Source organism: Phalaenopsis equestris, unplaced genomic scaffold, assembly GCF_001263595.1.
Source record: "Phalaenopsis equestris unplaced genomic scaffold, ASM126359v1 Scaffold000121, whole genome shotgun sequence".
Lineage (NCBI taxonomy): Eukaryota > Viridiplantae > Streptophyta > Magnoliopsida > Asparagales > Orchidaceae > Phalaenopsis > Phalaenopsis equestris.
This window is the reverse complement of record NW_018164563.1, coordinates 1,415,488-1,438,850: the sequence shown is the minus strand read 5'-3', so window position 1 is coordinate 1,438,850 and position 23,363 is coordinate 1,415,488. Positions and strand designations below refer to the sequence as shown.

At 33.8% G+C, this 23,363-nt stretch overlaps 1 long non-coding RNA gene across 1 annotated transcript; it reads left to right on the top strand.

Moving 5' to 3' along the window:
• Positions 1 to 3,017: 3,017 nt before the first annotated feature.
• On the top strand, positions 3,018 to 12,556 carry LOC110021112. Its single transcript, XR_002293610.1, has 2 exons — positions 3,018 to 3,103; positions 12,206 to 12,556. It is a non-coding gene; the product is annotated as an uncharacterized LOC110021112 (long non-coding RNA).
• Positions 12,557 to 23,363: the final 10,807 nt, after the last annotated feature.

Here is a 23,363-nt window from a genome sequence, read left to right as displayed (position 1 = left end):
AAAAGAAATAGGGTATAGGAAAATTGATGTAGATTTACTAGTCTCTTTCAGATTTAGAAGGTACCTATTAATGTGATCATTATAGGGTTCTTGGTATCCTTCCACGGAAACAAAAAGGAAATAGGGTATAGGAAAATTGATGTAGATTTACTAGTCTCTTTCAGAATTAGAAGGCACCTATTAATGTGATCATTATAGGGTTCTTGGTATCCTTCCACGGAAGAAAAGAAGCTTCCATATTTTCAACTGAAACTCTAAACAAAAAAAAAATAGGTATAGGAAAATTGATGTAGATTTACTAGTCTCTTTTCAGAATTAGAAGGCACTATTAATGTGATCATTATAGGGTTCTTGGTATCCTTCCACGGAAACAAAAAGGAAATAGGGTATAGGAAAATTGATGTAGATTTACTAGTCTCTTTCAGATTTAGAAGGTACCTATTAATGTGATCATTATAGGGTTCTTGGTATCCTTCCACGGAAACAAAAAGGAAATAGGGTATAGGAAAATTGATGTAGATTTACTAGTCTCTTTCAGAATTAGAAGGCACCTATTAATGTGATCATTATAGGGTTCTTGGTATCCTTCCACGGAAGAAAAGAAGCTTCCATATTTTCAACTGAAACTCTAAACAAAAAAAAAATAGGTATAGGAAAATTGATGTAGATTTACTAGTCTCTTTCAGAATTAGAAGGCACCTATTAATGTGATCATTATAGGGTTCTTGGTATCCTTCCACGGAAACAAAAAGGAAATAGGGTATAGGAAAATTGATGTAGATTTACTAGTCTCTTTCAGATTTAGAAGGTACCTATTAATGTGATCATTATAGGGTTCTTGGTATCCTTCCACGGAAGAAAAGAAGCTTCCATATTGTCAACTGCAACTCTAAACAAAAAGGTATTTTTCTATTTTGTTATTTATGAATTTACCTATTATACAAATTATATAGAATCTAATATATAATTCTTATGAATCTAGACAATTTTTTAAAGCTAAACATGATATTGCAAAATAAATAAATACAAGCATTAAAGCAAAATAATAATAATAATAATAATAATAACAATAAATAATGATAATGAACCTAATCTAAACCGAAAAAAAAGAAAGCTATAATTATTTTCACTCTCGCTCGTAGAGAAATTCCGTTGCGTTTTCTTTTCTCTCTAGTACTAATTGTTTCTATTCTTACTTATGAGCCTTCTACCATTTGTTATTGACAAACTATTGTACCTGTATATTGATTATGCAATTTTTTTGCTTCACTTGTGTTCCTAGTGCTCGTTTGCATATGTGATACCTCACGCGCATCTTGCTTGATACTCTTATTTGATGTGCCAGCCTTGTGTTTTATTTCAAGTTTTCAGTGCCGATGCTTCGCGACATCATTACCCAGTTCATCTTTCGTTTAGCCTTGCAACCTTTGTCCCTCTGGAAGCTCAGGCATTCCTCTTGCTTCTAACAAACTTTTGCTCTCCATCATGTGCCCATCATTTAGCTATATCGCTACCTTTAACTTTGAATTGTGATGAGATTACTTTTAAGTCCTTTGAAATGGAGCATTTTCTCTCTGCTTCTTCTCTTATATCATCGCCTATGCAGGGTTTGTTGATGGCTCTTGTACCTAGGGCTTCAATGGATATTCTCAGCAATTTGTTGTTACTTGTCCTTGCCAGCTAAACATATCTAAATGTTCTAGTGGTTGGTGAAAATCTTCTTGACTCTTCATATTGGATCTATTCAGATGCTGGTGTTCAGCTTTCAAGGCTTCCTCTTGATCATCTCATTAACTAACTTTTTGTTGTTTATTTATTATGATACAAATTCTTTTTAGCACGAATGGACTATTAAATTTCTTGGAAAAACCACCCTCCTTTTCTTAGAGATATATTTTTAATTTTCTGGGCTCCTTTTTTGTCCATTTTGCTTGAAAATTTTTCATTTGGTCTTTTGAGCTTGGAAATTTTTTGATACTTCATGTCCGATCTTCATTTGTTAGGAGATTATTAGTTTTCTTGATAAAGATCATATGCTTAGTAGATTATCTGTGGACATAGAGTATTTTAGACTTTGCTTGAATTGCCTGTAGAATGCATATATTAAGGTGGTCTCCATCCTTTAATACATCTGAGGAATCTCTCATTTACTTTATATGTATTTTTTTTTCTTTTATCTCCACGTCCACTATGTCAACAAATATGTACTATATTGTTTGAATAGATGGGGATGCTAATAGTAGAATTCAAGTTGGTTGGTTGAAGTGGAGGAATGCTTCGGGCCTTTTGTGCGATAGAAATGTTCCGCTTAGATTGAAGGGAAAATGTTATAAGATGGTGGTGAGACCTGCAATGCTCTATGGCACTGAATGTTGGCCTTTAAAAGAGGAGCAAAATACTATGTTAAGCATTGCGAGATGAGAATGATTAAGTGGATGAGTGGCTTACACTTAGAGGCAAATTAAGAAATGAATATATACATGATAGGGTTGGTGCGAGATGAGAATGATTAGGTGGATGAGTGGCTTACACCAAATTAAGACTTAGAGGCAAATTAAGAAATGAATATATACATGATAGGGTTGGTGCAGCTCCAGTGACGGACAATATTAGAGAGAGTCGTCTTAGATGATTTCGTCAACGGACAATATTAGAGAGAGTCGTCTTAGATGGTTTCGCCACATTAAATGAGAGTAGATGTTTTAGATTCGACTCATGTTAATAAAGGCAGAAGTAGACCTAGGAAGACTGGGGCTGACTTGGGCTTATTGTATAAAAAAATTATCTTAATTTATTAGAACTTAATGGAAACTAAATGGAAATATGACACTAAATAGGACACAATGGAGAAAAAAGATTCATATAGCACGTGGTCGGATGAAGGCTTTATTGTTATTGTTGTTGTTCTACTGTTTGTAATCAATTTGTGGGAAACCATTAGATGTTGATGCTGCTACCGCTAGAATCTCTTGGCTACATATGGCTCATATCCTTGTTGAGCTTAACATTTATATTCTTTTTCTTAGGAGGTTTGGATTGGCACTTCTTTATAGTGTCACTACGAGAAAGTGGAATTTGATGTCTTTTTCTATGGTTGCAACTTGTAAGTTTGTTGGTCCATGATTTTTTTCAATTGCTTCAAAGCCCATAGGAAATCATCTTTTATGGTTTTGTCTGCTATGTTTATCCCTTTTGATTACAATATTAACTTACAGAATAATTATGCTGTAAATTTTCATGATCAAGTGGTTCTTCTAATATATTTTGTGTTGCTATCTTTGCCTTCGTTCTCTTTGGTTGTTATCATGATCTAATTATTACTCTAGATTCACCTATTGATTTAGGGCCTTTGTTTGTTGTTGATGATTTGTTAATTTATAGCATCCCTCTACTCCTGTTTTGGAAGTTGGGCCTTGTGATTTATCTAGAGCCATACTTGGGTTAGAAATTGGCCAGCTTATTGAGGACCCTGCTGCTACCCTTACTTTTTCTTCTCCATGCAATACTTCAATTTTATTCATCAATGCTACACTAGATTATTTTGAAGTTGAGAATTATGATGATTTGTAGCTTGATTAAATCTCGAGAATCTATTAGAAGTTTTTTTTTTAGAATCTATTTGAAATTGGTTGTATGGATTTCAGTTTTTTGTTATCGAGGCACTAATTGGAAGTATGTCTTTCCTCATTCTCTGATATTTATTAGATTTAAATAAGATGTAGTAAATCCCTTGATGATTTTGACATTCTATAACTGTGTTTGAATGTTTGCATGATCTACTTTGCAAGGATAGCCATTTCTGTCTATGGTTTATATCAGATTTTTTTTCATTTTTTTCATTTTGATGATAGTCTTATGTATTTCAATTATCATGTATCTAATTCGTTGAATAGTCATAAAATTTCATTGATTTTGTTTTTAAGCTATATTTTGATGTATTGCTTCAGTGCCCGTGCTACAATGACAATTAAGTCTTCATGTACCAGGAATATATTATTTATAGTAAACCTTAGTAGTAAATTCCATATTGTTTCTTCTCATTATCCATTGTATGGTAATATTTGCCTTATCTAATTTATTTTGGGTCATATTTATGAGTCTTTAATTTTAATTTGTTTTTATTGAGTGCCTTATCTAATTTATTTTGGGTCATATTTATGAGACTTTAATTTTAATTTGCTTTTATTATTACCTGAAGTATTAAATTTTCTTTAAATGCTGCATGAACTCTTCCTCTTTGAATGATATGCATTTTACTTCTCCTGTTCAAATTTTCATTTGCATCCCTGGCGGCGATAAAAAGTGTGTGGTGGGTTGTTGTTGCCCGTAAAAAGCTGCCGGTCACCCGAATCGAAATCCCCGCGCCAAATCCCGTCGCCCGCTTCGGAAGGAGGTTTTAATTTACATATAGATTTAAGTTTAAAATCAAATATGAAAATCAAACTGACCCCATATTTTTTACAGTTTAAATGAAAGAACATTTTACCTCAAACCTTGTATCTATCTCGAGGGATAAACACAAGACTTGAGGGTGAGGCTTGATCGGATAAACTGAAAATATATGACGTCTGTTTGGTCTGCGAAACCGTTTTATTTGCCGACAAATTCCCCTATTTAATATGAAAAATTAAATAAGGTTTATTTTAAGCTGGGTTTAGAAAAATTTCCTATAAGGGCAAACCACTATAGTTAATTACATCTTAAATGACCGAAGCCACTTAAGAATACTCTTGATAAAAATTAGGAAAAATTATTTTGAAGGACTTAAAAAAGATAGGACTTTTCAACGAAATCGGACAAAGAAGTATGCAAAAGAGAATGATTCAAACTTGGAACATTTATTGTAGAATCCAAAGGAGGAAGAGCTAGGGGATGCCACAGGTTCAGAGGAGATCCTCGGTGGCTTCTCAATCTACTCTGTGGTTTGGCTTTAGTTTCGAGAAAAAATATTCAAGTGTTTTATCCTACTAATTTTATTTAATTAGGGCTTACATTTGTGTGAAACGATCACACAAATTGCCTGGAAGACGTGAGGATTTAGGTCGTAACGAACGACAACCTCAGAATCCTAAAACGAGTTAGGACTTAGATCGTACAACAGAGCTATACAAAGCCTAATGAAAAGGTTGAGGATTTATGTTGCACTAGACGAACAACCTCGAAATCCTATGGATTGTTATTTTAATTTCTAGGAAAGGAATGATTTAGTTGGGGAAGACATGTTCTGTTGTTGAAGATGGTCGTGCTGCCCACCGCGCTAGTTCCAAGCTCTTTGTCGTGACGAGTTTAAGTTTTCTAGGGTGTCCAGTTATGATGTCAAATCAAATACCCTATGATAATAGTCCTCTAAACATCCTATATGAAAAGAAGGCATGCTTAAGGCTATACAATATAAAATGTGCAGTACAAAACAACCAGTAGAAAGCACAATAAAAGAAACAGTATACATGCCATACATGACAGTAGCAGGTATAGTAGAAGGAACATTATAACATGCTATATTGAGCGGTAGCAGGTACAGTAAAAAAGAATTGTATAACATGCTGTACAGAATAGTAGCAGGTAGAAACATGAATAGTAAAACAGGAATAGTATAACATGTTGTATAGGAAGAACAGTAGCAGGTAGAAACAATAATAGTATAACATGTTGTACAGGACAATAGCAGGTATAAACAGGGAAATGAAGTGCTGTAAATGTAAAACAAACCTGTACACCCGTGAGATCCGCTGTTTCTTAAATATAGCAGGCTGAAATGCATCACAAAAGCAAAGTCTAGAAGAAACGTTGTCCAAAAAATTCGAAGAAAAGTGTAATAACGACTCATGACAGAAAACTCGAGAAAATCAACGAGAAAAACTCAAGAAAAAATCCTCAAAATTTCAGAGAAATCTCAAAGAAAAGAAAAGGAGCACGAGTGTTCTGTCCAAAGCTTCGATAAAACAAAAAGTTCAGGCAAAGGGGGACCGCAAGCACTCGTGTAGGGCTAGACTCTGTTCTAGATAAATGTATATATACTTGAAGGTCCACGAAGGCTACTCGGTCACCCGAATGTATAGAACTCGCCACTCGTCCAGAAGTATGTCCTGAACTTCACCTAGAGGGCTACTTCCCAGCCTAAACAGGTATTCGTCAGGGGGACAACCAGTTTTAAAATGTATTTTAAAATTTGTTTTTTTACATACACATAGAATAGGTCTCAAAAAAGAGATTATCAAATTTTTATTTTTTAGCGAAAAATATATTTTTATTTTTTTTTGAAATAAGTTTTAACAATTTTTATTGTCCACAAGTCGATTACGCTGTCGGGCGTGAGACTGCCAACCACCTGGGGAGGTTCAAGCCAACTCTCGTTAGACTTATGTGACCTTGCTTGATGGTTTCACGTATAGCAAAAGGCTATACGTAGACACTTATGCGTCGGACATAAGCGTTGAAAACCGAACCAAGAAGCAAGAAAAGAAAAGAACAAAAATGGGGTGAGAGAGAGGAGACATTGCTCCATCTAAAACATCGAAAATGAGAATATATCAGTTGAAAAGACCTGAAAAAGTAGGGCCTAAGGTTTTTCCTAACAAACATAAATGACTATTTTGCGCTGATTTTTCAAACCCCAAAGACATAGGATTAATCAAATCAACCAAATGCTCTCCCAAATAAGGCTTGCAAATCCTCCAAACCCCAAGTTGATATCTCCCAACTTCCAAATTAATCCATGGCCTCACACATCAAACAAACACGAAATTTTTCCAATGCACTGAGATGTAAGACCCACGACCTGTATCAGTAGAGAAAGGAAGACAACTACCAAGATCCTCGGCCCAAGTGAGGTAAAGCCAAGAAAATTCACGGGTAAAAGACAATATCAACACCATCTAGCTCCAGACCCGAATAAACTCCCATAGGTGACTCACGGCTAAGGCAAAACAAGGCCAATATAAAAGAGAGAAACCTACGGTTAGGACCACCCACGGTTGGGACTTAAAGAATGGAGGGACTCATGGCCACGACAAACAGGGCAGCCCAAACCAACTCTAAAGCATTGTAAGCAAGGCTCACAGCCAAGACCAAAGCCAAGGCACGAGGCAAAGGGAAAGGAAAGGCTCACGGCCTAGGCGAAGTCCAAGGCACAAGACAAGGTCCATGACTAAAGCAACTCGAATTCACTCCACAGGAACTCTGACATACGCAAGAGAGTGTAAAATACCCTCAATCTCTTTGGAATGACAGTTACTCTCCCCACGATCATCCAAACAGTTTATGCCCAAACAAGAGAAGCTAAAGTCCGAAGCTAAAGCCAGGTCCTCATAAAGCACAATCAGAACTCACCATAAAGCCAAAACCAGTTCCTTAAAGTTCCAATGAGAAGCTTAAATGTGTGTTAAGATAATAATAATACTTTTAACCAAAGCAAAAGCCAAGCTTCAATAAACCCAACATGCAAATCTTCCCAAAATAAGAAACCGAGCCACCAAAGCAAGAAAAAGGAAGAACCCCCAATAGGCAAGAACCGAGATTCAACACTAAACCAAAGCCAAACCAAGTTTTTCACCAAATTCCAGACCAGTTAAAGACCAAACTGAGCCAAACAAGGCCAAAACCCGAACCCAACAAGGGCTTAAAAGTCCAACTGCAACTGAGATTTAAAATTTAGGCCACAATGAGAGTTAGAAAAATATTATCATGCCTTTAAGGCATCTCAAAATAGAACTACCACATGCTTTGAGTGAAAGTGGATGAAAGCTTCATAATACATATACTAACATACTCATGAGAAGGGCCAAATTATTTCAAAATCATCATCTTAATTACTTCCAATATAAGTATGCCTTGGGAGATAGGAAACATGCCATAACATCAGCGCTTTAGATAAGCAAAGTAAAAGAAAGGACTAATAGCATGCCACATTGCTTAACCAAATCTAACTTCTAGCACCACACCACAAGATCATCATCAGAGGCTCGGCAAGGCCATAACTGAGAGCCAGTAAAGCATCGAGAAAGGGAGGGAGAAGGAAATACACACCAATCAAAAAAAGAGACTCAACAAAACTATAACCGAGAGCCAGTAAAGCACCGAGAAAGGGAGGGAGAAGGAAATACACACCCTCAAGCTTTTAAATGCCATTCCCACATAACAAATGTATAAAGAATAAGTTAGAACATGTTTAGGAATGAGGCAAATAGTAATCTTCCTATTCTAGCATGCTAACAGGGCTCGGCAGAGAACATGGACGAACACAAATAAAGCGTAGGAGCTCGGTAAAGAGCAGGGCCGAACACAGGCAACGCACAGGGGGAGAGGGAAGTACCTTTTTAATGTAGAATCACAAAAAGGAGTTGCAGAAAAGTATTCCCTAGCCAACACCTCTCTCCAGCAACATGGAGAGTTCAAAAAAAAAAACTTAAAGAGAGTAGAGAAGAGTAATAGAGAAAGGTCCTCCCCTGAAAATGATTTTCGGCCTCCTAGAAGCTTCACAGAGGAGCTCTCATATACGCTAAGGCCAGAGGAGACGAATGATTAGGGGATCGCATGCGGATCTTCGAAGGATCGAGAGAGACAAATGATATGATCCTCGCAGAGACCACGCTTTGCGGCAGGGAGGATCGAGAGCAGACGAGATAAGATACCCGCAGAGGATAGAATACGGGATGGGCGACTGCGAGAGGCGAATGCGTGTGAGAGGCGAACACGGGAATGAAATCTCCCAACGACACGAAGAAGGAGCGGGCCAGGCAATCGAATGAGCCATGCTAGGGCAGAGGTAGGCCCACAGATGCGAAAGAATGAGGCGGGGAGGTAGATAGATTTAGGTTAGGGATTTTAATATAAGTTATTAATTATAATAATAAAAAAAAATATTATTTATTATTATAATAAACACTTAAATAGGTGTTTTCCCCAAGACGCGCCGTCGCATTGAAACGAACGTCCCCCTAAGCAAAATCGATGTTCCAGACGTATCGACGCAGTCCGTTTCGTCGTCTGGAGTCGTCTGGGCAACATCGTCATCGATCGGGTTAAAAACGCGTCGCGGTCCGAATCCTATAAAAATTTCGGCTTGAATTCGATTAAACAGGACGACGAATCAACCAGTAAAGTCAATCCTAAGGCCGACAGTCCTATAGGAATGCTCCCTGAGTTCCTTCGGAGTAGCCTTACCTGCTAGGCAATAACGGTCAAGACTATCACAGGGAACGTCAAGTCGAGCGAAGAAAAGTCCGGAATTGTTAACGGGGAGGGCTCCTTCACTAGTTTTCTAGGAGTAGTCGGCAGAAAGGTCCTACGGCTAGATCCTAGGTTACTAAGGAGGGGAAAACTACACCTTGACCGAAAGCGGGTCAACAATCCCTCTCAAATGACCCTATATTATTGCGCATCAAACTACGTACTTCCTAACAAGGCATCTCACATTTTCCGAAGTAAAAAAATGAAAGAGCATGAATAAAATTTTCAAAAAAAAACAAAAAGAATGATATGCATTTTACTTCTCCTGTTCAAATTTTTATTTGCATCCCTCTCAAATGCCCTATATTATTGGGCATCAAACTGTGTACTTCATAACAAGGCATCTCACGTTTTCCGAAGTAAAAAAATGAAAGAGCATGAAGAAAATTTTCAAAAAAAGAAAAAGCATAATCATAGAATAAGTATATTTTGAAATATCCCCATGAAAAGGAAATAAAGATCATTATGGGGCCGTTAAAAAAAGTACCAACAAGTTCAAGAGGATTAAGAAAATCTTGAAATAATTTCAAGAGCCATGTTTAATACTCAGAACCTTCTCAGGACTATCTAAATTTGCACTCTTATTTTTCATAGGTGCAAATTATTGAAATACTTAAAATTTTCAAAACTATAAAGTAGGATATATTATGAGAAAGAATATGGAGTTTTCCAATGCTTGATCCTCCACTTATGAGTAGAGTTGATAGGGCACGTATCCCGCAACTTTTTAAATCTAGATCCCCAAATGTGTAGGGTAAAGTCAACAAACCTAGGCTTATACCCATCTAAGGCCTGATCCTGCACATTTGAAAGGTAGAGTCAGTAAGGCTCATAACCTGATATCTTTATAAGGCATGATCCTTGGCATGCAAAGATTAGAATCAAGAAGCTTTATCTGGGGCTTGATCTTGGCATGCAAAGATTAGAATCAAGAAGCTTTATCCGGGGCTTGATCCTCTATATGTAAAGGTTTGAATAGTACTCATTAATTAACACTTTTCTAAAGCCTTCTTGCGTGTTAGAATATTACTCATTAATTAACACTTTTCTAAAGCCTTGTTGCATGTTGCGTGTTAGAAAATTTTCAACGACAGAGAAATCTTAGGTCTTAATTCAGTATAGTTTTTCAACATACACAAATAAAAATATAAGAGAACCAGTTTTTTACTTGAAAAGATCCCAAAAAGGAAAAAATAATGGGTCTTGACCCGGTCAAAAGTAATCCACTAGAAAATTCTCGTAGAGTAAATTGTTTGGGCTTTCAATTGATGCATCAAAGCCTTTTACTATACTTTAAGTGTTTGATCTGGTCTTATATGGACTCGAATTGGATTGCTTTTGGACTTATTGGGTTTGCCTTATCGATGTTGTCAGTTTGACTGTAAACTTGTTAGAATTAGCGCGTAGATGATCATAAATTTTAATTCACAATATTTCTTGCTTAAAATGCATAGGGATTCATGTCTGATGATAAAAATTTCTTCATTACGTATCTTGCCTAATCCTTTATATATAAAGATTAGGTCATACCAAATCCTCCAAATTTAAAAGCATATAGTCATTGGGTCTTATGATCTAATCGCTTTATAGAAGCTTGATTCTCTATATTTAAACGGCAGAGTCAACAAAGTTTGTAACCAACTACTTTTAAAATCTAAGAATTTGTACATATCTATCGATCTGACATGATAATGAAAAGAATTCTTGGGTACTTTACCACAAAACATGGTTGCACTTCTACAAAAGGGTAGTGTTTCAAATGCAATGTCCCCACTTCTCAAACATTCCACTGTTGGCTTTCTCTCCACAAGACTTATCCGTTATTAATGTATTCTCTTATTCTCCTAATTTGATTGTCTTAAAGGATTTTGGCTTTGAGTTCAAAATTAAGTCTCAAAGTTTACGGTTTATTTGATTATTTTTGGAATTGTGGAATGGAGGAGTTTTTTCTTAGATTTGTTGAAGGGATGGGAGGGATTTTTTTCCCTGGTAGGTGGTAAGGTTGGATGTGGATGGTGTGGGCTTTTGATTTTAAAGGATGTTAAAGATAATGGTGAAGGGAGATTGAGTTGAGTTAGGATTTATCTTTAGAATTTAAACTCTCATACCAAATTCATGAAAATCTTAGATGTTTTGATCTGTTCTTGATTCTTTTATTCTGTCTCCTAAAACTTGTTTGATTTATGCTAGAATTGAAGAGAGGAATGCGCCTAAGATTGGAAGGAAACCAAGGAAGAGAGGGCTCATTCTTTTACATTTACCATAAAAGTGAAAAATAAACCTTGATATGTGTGCCTTCCTATATGAATCCTTTTTCTCCATTGCGTCTTATTTAGTGTCATATTTTCATCTAGTTCTAATAAATTAAGATCATTTTTTATACAATAAGCCCAAGTCTTCCTAGATCTACCTTTCATTTAGTTCTAATAAATTAAGATCATTTTTTATGCCCAAGTCTTCAGTCTTCCTAGATCTACCTTTGCCTTTCTTAACATAAGTCGAATCTAAAACGTCATGATAATAAAAAAATTGCTTCATTCAATGTTTATAAAAATAAGATTTATTTTTCAAATTAAAAATTAAGCATATATTCTGATCCAAATTCAAACCTATTCCTTGCATCTAATTGAAGTTTAAAAGCAGGATTATCTCAAAAGAATACAGTCTAATTGATTAAAATAAAAGTGAACCTGATAAACAAATGCAATAAAAATTCATTACTCAGTCTATTCCAATCTGGATTTGGGTTTAGTCACTATTGTTGATTTGAATCCTTGAATCCATCTCCTGCCACAGAATCTAGCAGACTTTCATTTTTCCCAAGCTGGTGACTTTTTTATTTATTTTGCTTTACATCGCTATAAAAAATCTCAAAATTCTGACGTGGTTATATTTACACGTGAATTTTGATTTCCATTAACTAACAAAGAGAAACACTCCACCCGTTGGTATTTGACATCTTCAATTAATCTTATAGGCCCTCAATTATCTTCAAAGGAGCCGAGGAATTCAAAGGACGAAAGAACTAGCCCAAGAACATGCCAAGCAAGCTGCAATGGCAGTACAAGCTCTTCCTCCTAGTGAAGACCAGACTGTCCAAGTCTCTAGGCGTGCTCTCGTTGATCTCACCCAGAGAGTCATTTCGAGAACAAAGTGAAAAAGGTTATGTATTTTTTTATTATATTCATATTTATCATGTCATATTTAAAAAATAAAACTTAATTATTCGTATTGTTATTCCTTTTTAATGTTTTACAATGATACAAATTGTTGCCTCTTAAATATTGTATTTGTCTGCTTTATAATTAGAAGCCCCAAATTGTATCTCCGGGAAATTTTGAATTGATATTATCTCATTTTCTTAACTAATTATTTCCTGTTAATTTTCATGGGAGTTGATTTATTGTAATGTTAAAAAAACCTTGAAAAAACAAAAATTAAAGGGATTGATAAAATATTAGAAAGACAAAGTTGTCAAATAGGATTTTAAAAATTGTTCACTATAATTTGCTTCAATTATGTTTCATATCTTGTGTCACATGCTTAACTAGGACCTAAGGTAAACAGACTTAAAATTCATAAAGCCGGGATAAGACTAATTATTATAATGACGCCCTTCGGGCGCCAAGAATTTGCTACTTTGATCTTAGTTTTCATGAAAATTTTTTTTTGACTTTTTTTTTTATTTTTTTTTTTTTTTTGGGCGGAATCCAAAAATAAAGGGGCAATTACATACAGAACAACCGAAACTTGTTATTTACAAACCAACAACTCTTTCATTCATTTTTAAAATTCTCAAATTCTCACTACAATATCAAAATTTATCATAAAACTCCAACCTTTTTTTTTTTTTTCATTTTATCAAATTCTCAATAGTTGGATCATGACATGCATAAATACATCAGCTCAGTAGTTCAAAAAAATCACATGGGTGGTTAATTTGTAAATATCAATGTTTTTGGTGGTTAGTAGGTAATTATCCCGTCCTCTTTTTCACATTTTGCAGTCTTTAATTTAAAATTGATTTGATTTTTTTTGCTTTGGTTCTTTGTGGTGATATAGATGGGGATGTTAATAGTATAATTCAAGTTGGTTGGTTGAAGTGGAGGAATGCTTCGGGCCTTTTGTGTGAGAAAATACTGCTTGGATTGAAAGGAAAATTTTATAAGACGGTGGTGAGACCTGCAATACTTTATGGTGCTAAATGTTGGCCTTTAAAAGCGAAGCATAATATTAAGTTAAGTGTTGCCGAGATGAGAATGATTAGGTGGATGAGTGGCTTTACACTTAGAGACAAAATGCGAAATGAATATATCTGTGATAGGGTCGGTGTAGCTCCAGTGAAGGATAAAATTAGAGAAAGTCGTCTTAGATGGTTTGATCACATTAAGCGTCGACTATCTGATGATCCGATTAGGAGAGTAGATGTTTTAGATTCGAATTATATTAAGAAAGGGAAAGGCAGACCTAGGAAGACTTGGGATGATCTTAATTTATTAGAACTAAATGAAAATATGACACTAAATAGGACATAATGGAGAAAAAGGATTCATGTAGCCAACCCCACATAGTGGGATTAAAGCTTTGTTGTTGTTGTTGTTGTTGTGGTTCTTTGTAGTGTTTTTTGTTCATCAAGTTGAGGTTAGAAACAATATTTCAGGGGGTTTATTAAGTTCTTAACCTTAGAAACAATAAGTAAATTTAGCTTATGTATGTGGTGGTGGTGTATGTCCCTTATTTCTTTTCATGTTTCTGGTATAATCTGCAATTTAATGCCTTAGGTGCCTTAGGTTATCATAATAAATTGTATCGTTTATTTAAATATGGTTTGGAATCAACATGAGTTTTAATTTCTACAAACACCTTAAAACGTATAAATGTAGTTTATTGGTAAAATTGAAATCTTCACTTTAAAATGAGATTCCTTTCCACAAGTAATCAAACCAAACCAAAGGAAATTCATAAGATAATAGTGGTATTTATATTAAGGGAATCTCAAAATGAATCATATTCAGGATTGGGTATGGAATATGCTAAAGAAAGAATGCAAACATTGAGATACCTATATTGGACTGGATATAATGTTAGCATCATTGCAGCAGGTTTATTTATTTGAATTTTTGGAATGAGTGTGCTCATTATTTAAGAACTTGGTGATTGATTTATAAGTTGAGAAATTATTAATATTTTGAGATAAATTATTAAGGAAGTTCAATTAAATTGCATTTATTTTGATAAAACTTGACCTTAAATGAGATAGTTCTATTTAAAAAAAATTTTGTGACTAAAGCAAAAAGATATGGGCTTAAAGCCAATCCATGACATAATCCAACTAAAATAGGAAAATATTTGGTCAATCCTTCTTAAGTTCAAACACAAGTAGCAACTCTAGTCTTCATATCTTTAATGAGTTGAATATAAGCCATATCAGTACCTTTCTTTTCTAGAACTCTCCAAAGAACTTCTCTTGAAATCATATCGGCTTTTTCTAAATCAATAAAAATCATATGTAGATCCTCCTTACTCTCTCTGTACTTCTCCATCAACCTCTCAATAAATGTATAGCTTCCATGATAGACTTGCCCGATATAAATCCAAACTAATTATGAGAAATCTTTGTATCACGTCTTAATCTATATTCAATTACCCTCTCATAATTAAAAAATATGAAACATTAACTTAAATCCTATATAATTTGTACATTCTTGATTATCTGCTTTATTCGTAAAAATGGTGACCAAAATACTATTCTGCCACTCAATCATTTTTTTAGTTTATAAAATAATTTTAAAGAGATTAATAAGCCAAAAAACTCGCAAATCTTCTAGATATTTCCACACTTCAATTGGGATATCATCTGGTCCTACTGATTTTTCACCATAATACAACAGTAAAAATAAGAGGATTTATTATTATTAACAATATTAAAATCACTAAAGTCGATCGTATTTTCAAAAATTTTATTAAAAAGCTTATTAAAATAGCTCACCCAACTATGTTAAATATCTTCCTCTTAGAAAAATATATTTTGATTTTCATCCTTAATATACTTTATTTGAATTAAATTTTTACTTTTCTTTTTGTTTTGTTAGTTCATACTAATATTTTTCACCTTCTTTAGTATCTAATTTATTATAAAGATCACTAAAAGTAGAATTTTTATCATCACAAATTGTTCTCTTACTCTTTAGGGGCAACCTTATATTTTTTTCAGTATCTAAGTTTTTACATTTAAACCAATTTTTATAATACGATTTCTTATATTTTATCTTTTCTTGTACAATATTATTCCACCACCATCAATTTTTATTTATAAAAAAATTTTCTTTTGATTCTCCATGTATAAAAAATGATCTTAATTTATTAGAACTAAATGAAAATATAACACTAAATAGGACGCAATGGAGAAAAAAGATTCATGTAGTTGACCCCACATATTGGGATTAAGACTTTGTTGTTGTTGTTGTATTCTTCAAGTATATCTTTTGTCACTTGCTTAATAGTGTTTGTTACTTTATCTCACATATATTAGCTTATTCATTGGCATCTTAAATCTTGAAATATTGAAGTTTACTCATTAAAATAATTTTATTTGTTTTTTAGGTGCCCCTATCTAATTCTATGACAATATTTTATTGTGTTTTTTATCTTACAACTCTTCATCTTAAAATCCAGAACTAATAATCGATGTTGAGTATTCAAATTTTCATTTAGATTTACCTCGCAATCTTTACATTCTTGACAATCTCTTTTTGTCATAAGAAGATGATCAATTTAGACTCAAATGTAGACCTCCATAATTCAAGTTTTTATCTGGATATCATCAACGAAAAGCATACACCAAGTTACATCCTCCTGTAAACTTCTAGTAAAGAGCATCTATCAATAAAGCAAAAAGATATGGGTTTAAAGCCGATCATAGATTTAATCCAACTGAAATAGGAAAATACTTGGTCAATCCTCTTGTTCGAACACAAGTAACAACTCTAGTATATATATCTTTCTTTAATGACTTGAATATAAGTCATATCGAAACTTTTCTTCTCTAGAACTCTTCAAAATACTCCTCCTAGAACTTTATCATAAGCTTTTTCTAAATCAATAAAAATCAATGTAGATCCTCATTCTCAAAGCACTTCTCCATCAAACATCTCAATAATTGTATGGCTTCCATAGTAAACCTGCGCTGCATAAATCCAAACCGATTATGAGAAATGTTTGTATCACGTTTTAACATAAAACATTATAAGAAATCACTTCTTATAAAATACAAAATATTATTTTTTAAACATTTTCTAATACTTTAAAGATAAAATCTTCAAATTTAATGTATTTTGAGTTATTTTTTGCTATTATTTTTTTTAAACAAGCCATTTCACAACCTAACGAGTCGAGTGGGAGCTAGATTGAGCTTGGCTTGTTAGCCCATCGAACTCAGTTCACGAGCCGGCTCACATGCCGTCTTGACTCACATACCTAGCTTCAGTCATCTTTTCCTGTTAAAAATGGGATCTGTTTTTCATAACATTACTCTGTTAAGTAATCATCACACTTGTTTTATTATAATTTTCTTATTTCTTCTTAGAAATTGTTGCAGTGAGAATGCCCTTTTCATCAGAAGTTTTATTTGGATGTGATAACAACAGCAATGTTACTCTAATTTTTCCTGGAATAAAAAACCTATAATAGATAATATAATTTTCTTATACTAATATTACAACTAGTTTTATTGTTAGTTGTAACTGTTTAGATTATTTTTACTACATCGCAGAGATTATTTTGGGGTTATTGGAGTTGAATCGTGGAGGTTATTTTGGATTATTTTGGGGTTATTGAAGAGAAACACATATTTCACTTTAATAACCCCGAAATAACATCCGCGGTGTTATTTCGGGATTATTGAAGTGTAATATATGAGTTTCTCTTCAATAACCCGAAATAATCTTCGTTGTTCCACTTCAGTAATCCTGAAATAACATTTGCAATGTTGCACATGTGGCGGCATATTATTGCAGTCCGCACGAAGAGCTACGTTGGGAGTCCGGACAAAAATTTTTTCCTTCTGGGTGAGGGTATTTTTCTTTTTTATCATATTTTCAATAGTTTAATCTTGGCATATATAATTACATCGGTTCAGTAGTTCAAAAAAATTATTCAGATGATTAATTTGTAAATATTAATAATTATGGTGGTATGTATGTAGTTATCTCAAAAAAATTGATCAGCTATTCTTCTGTAGGCCTCAAAATTTTTTAAAACAAAAATTTATCTCGTATTTTATATTCTTATTTTTTTAAGAAACAAGTAACCGAATGAGAATTAGGAATTGATAGGGCTACTAATGATATGATTTCGAGCTGAGTTGGGTGAACTCGAAAAAAATTTGATCTAAAATTTTGGTCTGTAACTCCGCACTTTTATCTTGATCCGAGTTAAAATTTGAATCAATTTTTGAGTGATTAACGATATTCGAGCTAAAGTTGTTAAAATTACACTCCTGGCATCGCTAAACTTGTCGAGGATCAGATTTCGAGCAAAGCCGAGCTGGGGTATGCTCGAAATCGGTTTCAAAAAATTTCAATGTAAAATTTTGGCTCATAGGCTGGCTTGTTTATTTCCATCCGATCTCAATCTAAGTCGAAATTTGAATCAATTTTCGAGTGATTAACGATCTTCAAGCTAAATACACAACTCTAGGAATTGCGTCCATCTATGATATTATGAATTGAAGCTTGAGGTATGAACCCCAGACCATTAGATGTATGAGATAGGAGATGATTGAAGATACTATATATATATATATATATTTCTGGTTTGCATAAAGATATTTCATGACCGTGTCTTCCACTTTCATGTGAATGCAATTATGTTGGTAGTTTGATAATTACATAATGCATTTATTTGCCTGAGATATTTCAAAAATGAATAAATTATTAAAATAAAATATCCAATAAGTGTCTTTCTGTTAATGTACTGATTTAATAAATTTTTGTTTAATCTATTTTTTGTGCAATTATTAAGCAAAGTTTTGTGAGATAAGAATAAATTATTAAAATAAAATATCCAATAAGTGTCTTTCTGTTAATGTACTGATTTAATAAATTTTTGTTTAATCTATTTTTTGTGCAATTATTAAGCAAAGTTTTGTGAGATAAGCACCAGTTGATGTGGTATATATATATATATATATATAAATTAAATAGGAGAACGATCAACGAAACGAAAAATTGAACGAGAAAAATTTACACCATAAAATGGTAACACAGGGAAACACAGATTTATGCAGCAACACAGTGAAACCTGGAGAGTCGATCCACTATATAGTCTCTCCTCTCCCACCTTATACACATTTAAAAAAAATATTATAATACGTCATAACGTACAAAAACGGTCATCGCCGTCTTGTTGAAAAGCTTGTCATGTGTTTCAGACTGCGCATAAATAAGAATATGATATTTGTGCTCTTATAGTTACGAAGATCATTGCTGAGACTGTTGAGCCTGATTGGTTAGTTCATTAGGTGGAACAGGCAAACCAATTTGACAAGCCAATTCATTATGCCGGTTTGATAGGTCAGCTCGACAGCTAAAGCGGAGCAGCTTTCATGTAGATGGGTCCTCCAAGCCTTTAAGGCCCGTAAGATATATGCTTCAGCCCAAGAAAGCCAATTTCTCGTGTAAACAACTAAACAAACATTTTTTTTTATTTTTTGAGTGTTAATCACAACTAAACTAAACATTTGAAATTAATATGTTTAATTGTGTATAAAGATTTATCGAATATGGGCACTTGATCGGAACCTGACTTAAAAAAATTAAGGTCAAATTCAAGCCTAAAATCTCAACTCGTTTAATTTTTTTTGAGTTAGATTTAAATCCGACCCCACGTAGTGGGATTAAGGCTTTGTTGTTGTTGTTGTTGTTGTAGATTTAAATCAGGTTAATGTAGAGCGACAATTTTTTATAATCCTAATGACGGCTAAAACTAAAATGAAAATGATTCATCAAATTAAACTTAATATTAAATTAACTTGAATAACTACTAATACTCCATCAACAATTTTTTTTTCTAAAATGAATCACAAGTCGTGACACAGATCTAGGAAGAAATCAACTGCACACCGAGAGAGAGGGCAAAGAAGGTGAACACAATAGCTCGGGCTAGGACAAGAACGGTGCGAATGTGGGCTATATGTGAACTAAATACGAGGGATTAGCGATAGAATATCATGTGGCTGTTTATTTGAGAACTGCAAGACGCACCCCATCACCCGCAGACGCGAATACTATTGAACCACGGCTTGATTATGAACCGATTCGACAAAGTTGGGGAGCCAAACGCCTCTAAAACGCAGTTTAGTTCAAAACAAACGCACTTCCAAACACTTTATCAGTGAAATAATAGGCATTATTTTCAGATTATTTTTACCCAAACTTGTCTTCATCTCACTTTAATTCGCCCCAGACGCGGCTTTCCCATCTCAGCAGAAAACAGACATATATTGTCGTCAATAATCGTGCGTCGTGGAACGGCTCGGTCCACTTAAAATTTTACTAATAATCCTGTGTGGGGCCCGCACAGGGGGTCCATCGTGCGCAACGCTTCAGAACCGAGCTGTCGGCAAGCGTTCTGCGGACGCCACGTGTTCGCGTTGAGTGCGACGTGGAGCCCGCTTGGGTCCCAGCCATCCATCCTCCTTTCAGTGACGAAATTGCCCCTGCTCTTCTTATGAAATGACATATATACCCAGCTAATCATTAGTCCTCGGGTTTAACGTGAACAGTTTGGAAAATGGTAAGATCAGGACAAATTTGTTATTTTACTCTTTACACATGTTAGCTATTGCTTGTTTGCTCGTGTTCTTAAGGTAGCAATAACTCTACTTTCCTCGTAGTAATATGGTTTTTATTGTCCACCCCTGAGGTTTAAATAATATTAAAATAATGTGTGGGGGAATGGTTATGTAGAGTTTTAGTATTACATAAAAATCTAATACACACTTAAATAATTAAAGTGAGAAATTAAATTTTTCATATGAAAAATTCTCAAAAAATACAGAAGAGTTTGTAGCAGATAGTCCAATTGAAATAATTTACTATAGAATTGTGAGTATATAAATCTACTTTTATCCTGAGTTAGGGAAGATGTAATTATAAAGTTGATGTACAATGATATTGTAAAAATAATAGTTGAAACGGATCGCGAAGATTGAAGGCAATTGATATGGAGGCAATAGTCCATCGAGAATGTTATAGATGATGCTTGTAGCGCTAGATTGTTATAGAAGTTATAGTTGAAAGTCGTGGTAAAAGTGGTCATCTGGGTTACACATGATTGTTTCTGGAGCATCGGTTAGTCATAAAAGCAGTGGTAGAGAGTTGTTAGAAGTTGTGAGTCACGTAGGTTGTATTTGGTCACATAGATTGTAGTGGAAAGTTGTGATAACATCTGTAACCTGCAGAACCTGGAGGTAGCTTCATGAGTTATGGATTAGTTAATCACATAAGCTATAGTGGTGAGTTATAATAGGTTGCAAAGGTCAGAGTTGGGAGTTGTATGTACAGTGAGTCACGTAGATTATAGTTGGTCACATAAGTCATGGTGATGAGACACAATAATGTAAATAAGTCATAAAGGCTGGTGTTAGGAGGAACTTTAGGATTTTTGAGCCACATAGGCCATAATAGGACGCATAGGTCGTGGCCGTAAGTTAGATTAACACACGTAGGCCACAAGGATCGAAGTTAACGTAAGTTAGATTAACACACGTAGGCCACAAGGATCAAAGTTAAGAGCTACAGTAACATATATAGGTCATAGAGTCTATAGTTAGGAGTTGCATAAACTTTGGACCATATAAGTCGTACGTGGGCAATAAAAACTGGAGTTGGGAGCTGCATGAACTAAGAAAATGTTTGTAGTTCATAGAAGTCGGATTTGAGAGTTGCATAAATTGTGATAGCATTCATAGACCACAAATTGTAGAGTTGAGAGTTGCATGTGTTTTCATATCACCTATAGGTTACATAAGTTCGAGTTGGGAGCTACTTAAGCTATGATAACATTCATATATCGTAGAGGCCAGGTTGGAAGCTGCATGAACTGTGATAACATTTGTAGGCTATAAAAGCTTAATTATGTTGCTGCATGAACTGTGATTCACATAGACAATATTTGGTTACATAAGCCATAACAATAAATTGTAATAACACACGTAGGTTGCAAAGGTTGAAATTGGGAGTTGTATGAAATGTGATAATGTTCATAGACCATGGGGTCGTAGTGGGAAGCTACATGAGTTGTGATAACTTCTGTAAGTTATAGAGACCGGAGTTAGGAGCTATAGGAGTTGTGATAACATTCGTATGTTGCATGGGCTTGACTAAAGAGCAACATGAGCTGTGGATCACATAGGTTGTAGTCAATCACATTGATCGTAATGACAAGATGTAAGGAGAGAGCTTTAAGAGTTTAGAGAAATTCATTATATTATAGGTACGATGTTTGTAAGAAGTTGTTGTAGGGTGTATTGTTACATACGTAGGTATATAGTTGCACTGTATTCGAGATAAGTTTTTGATGTACTTGTACAGCCTAACGCTTTTAGCTTTCTAAGATTTTCTTAATGTATTTTTTCCTTCTAATCTTTTAGCCTTCTAAGATTTTTAAATACAAAAAAAATACCTTCTAAGGCTTTTAACTTTATAATATTTTTTATGTACATGTATCTTCTAAGGCTTTTAGCCTTTTGAAACCTTATATGTATCGATATGTTTTGGGATTTTTAACCTTCAATGATTTTCAAATATATTTATATCTTTAGATGTTTTTAACAATCTGATATTTTAATATGTACATGTATCTTTTGAGGCTTTTGGCCTTCTCAGACTGTTAGATGTACATATACTTTATAATACTTATTGCCTTCTGAGAATTTTAATATATATATATATATATATATACCTTCAATTGCTTATAACCTTCTAAGATTTTATATGTACTTATATCTCATTTGATATTTAACTTTATAAATTTTTTATCTATCTATACCTTATATGGCTCTTAGTCTTCTAAGATTTTGAGTTGAGATTCTATCAACTACTTCATCTCATAAAATCATTCAAATGAGGTTGTTATTCACTATTAGCTTTCTATTGAGAATTTCTCATAGGTATTTCTTTTTTGGGTTATGAGTGAAGACTCTATCTCCACTTACCCTCGTATGGTCTTTATTGTAAGGACTTTGTCATTAGCTTTCTATCGATTACCCTCGTATGGTCTTTATTGTAAGGACTTTGTCTACCATTAGCTTTCTATCGTGACTTTCTCCTAAGCATGGCTTTCAAGAGTTCAAGAAAATTCAAGAATTTTTTGGTTTCATCTCCTATTTTAACATTTCTTCTAGAACTAATTATTTTCAAATACATAATGATGATTCACGATAAGTTCTAGATTATATCTTACTACATCATGTAAGAGAAGTGACTTATACCCCTAAGTAACTTAGGGTGGAGGAACTATCACTTATGAATTTACACTTATTTTAAGTATTTTTATATTAAATAGCTAAAACTATTATTTTATCATTGTTTTATACAAGTCTTTACATTAATAAGAGCTTGAAGTATTTTTTACTCAAAAAGTGTTGAACTTGTGATAGACGTGATGACCCAAATTAATGATGTATTATACAATATAGATTTGATAACACTCAAGTAAGGCAAATATGGTTGTGAATGATCAAGGTAGAAAATCTCTATTTTTATTACTTGGAAATGTTACACAAGAGTGATGGCTGTTTCTTAAGATAAAGCAATTTTTACTTGAGATAATTCCATCATATAACAAATAACTATTCAACTAACCATGGTCGATTAGATTCTTACAGTCTAAATGAAAGATGATGAATTTCTATAGTTTAAAGAGAAAGTACACAGTGGGTTGAAACTCAAGTTCACTATTAATCAACTCTGCATCTTAAATTTTTAGGGTTGGTTATATGTTCAAAATAAGGTTTGAATTTAATAAGATATACTTTAAGAAGAGTGCACTACTTTATATTTAACTTATTCATTGGAGCATAAAGATAGTTCAAGATCTCAAGAAGTCTTTCAGGTGGCCTAATATAAAAAAAT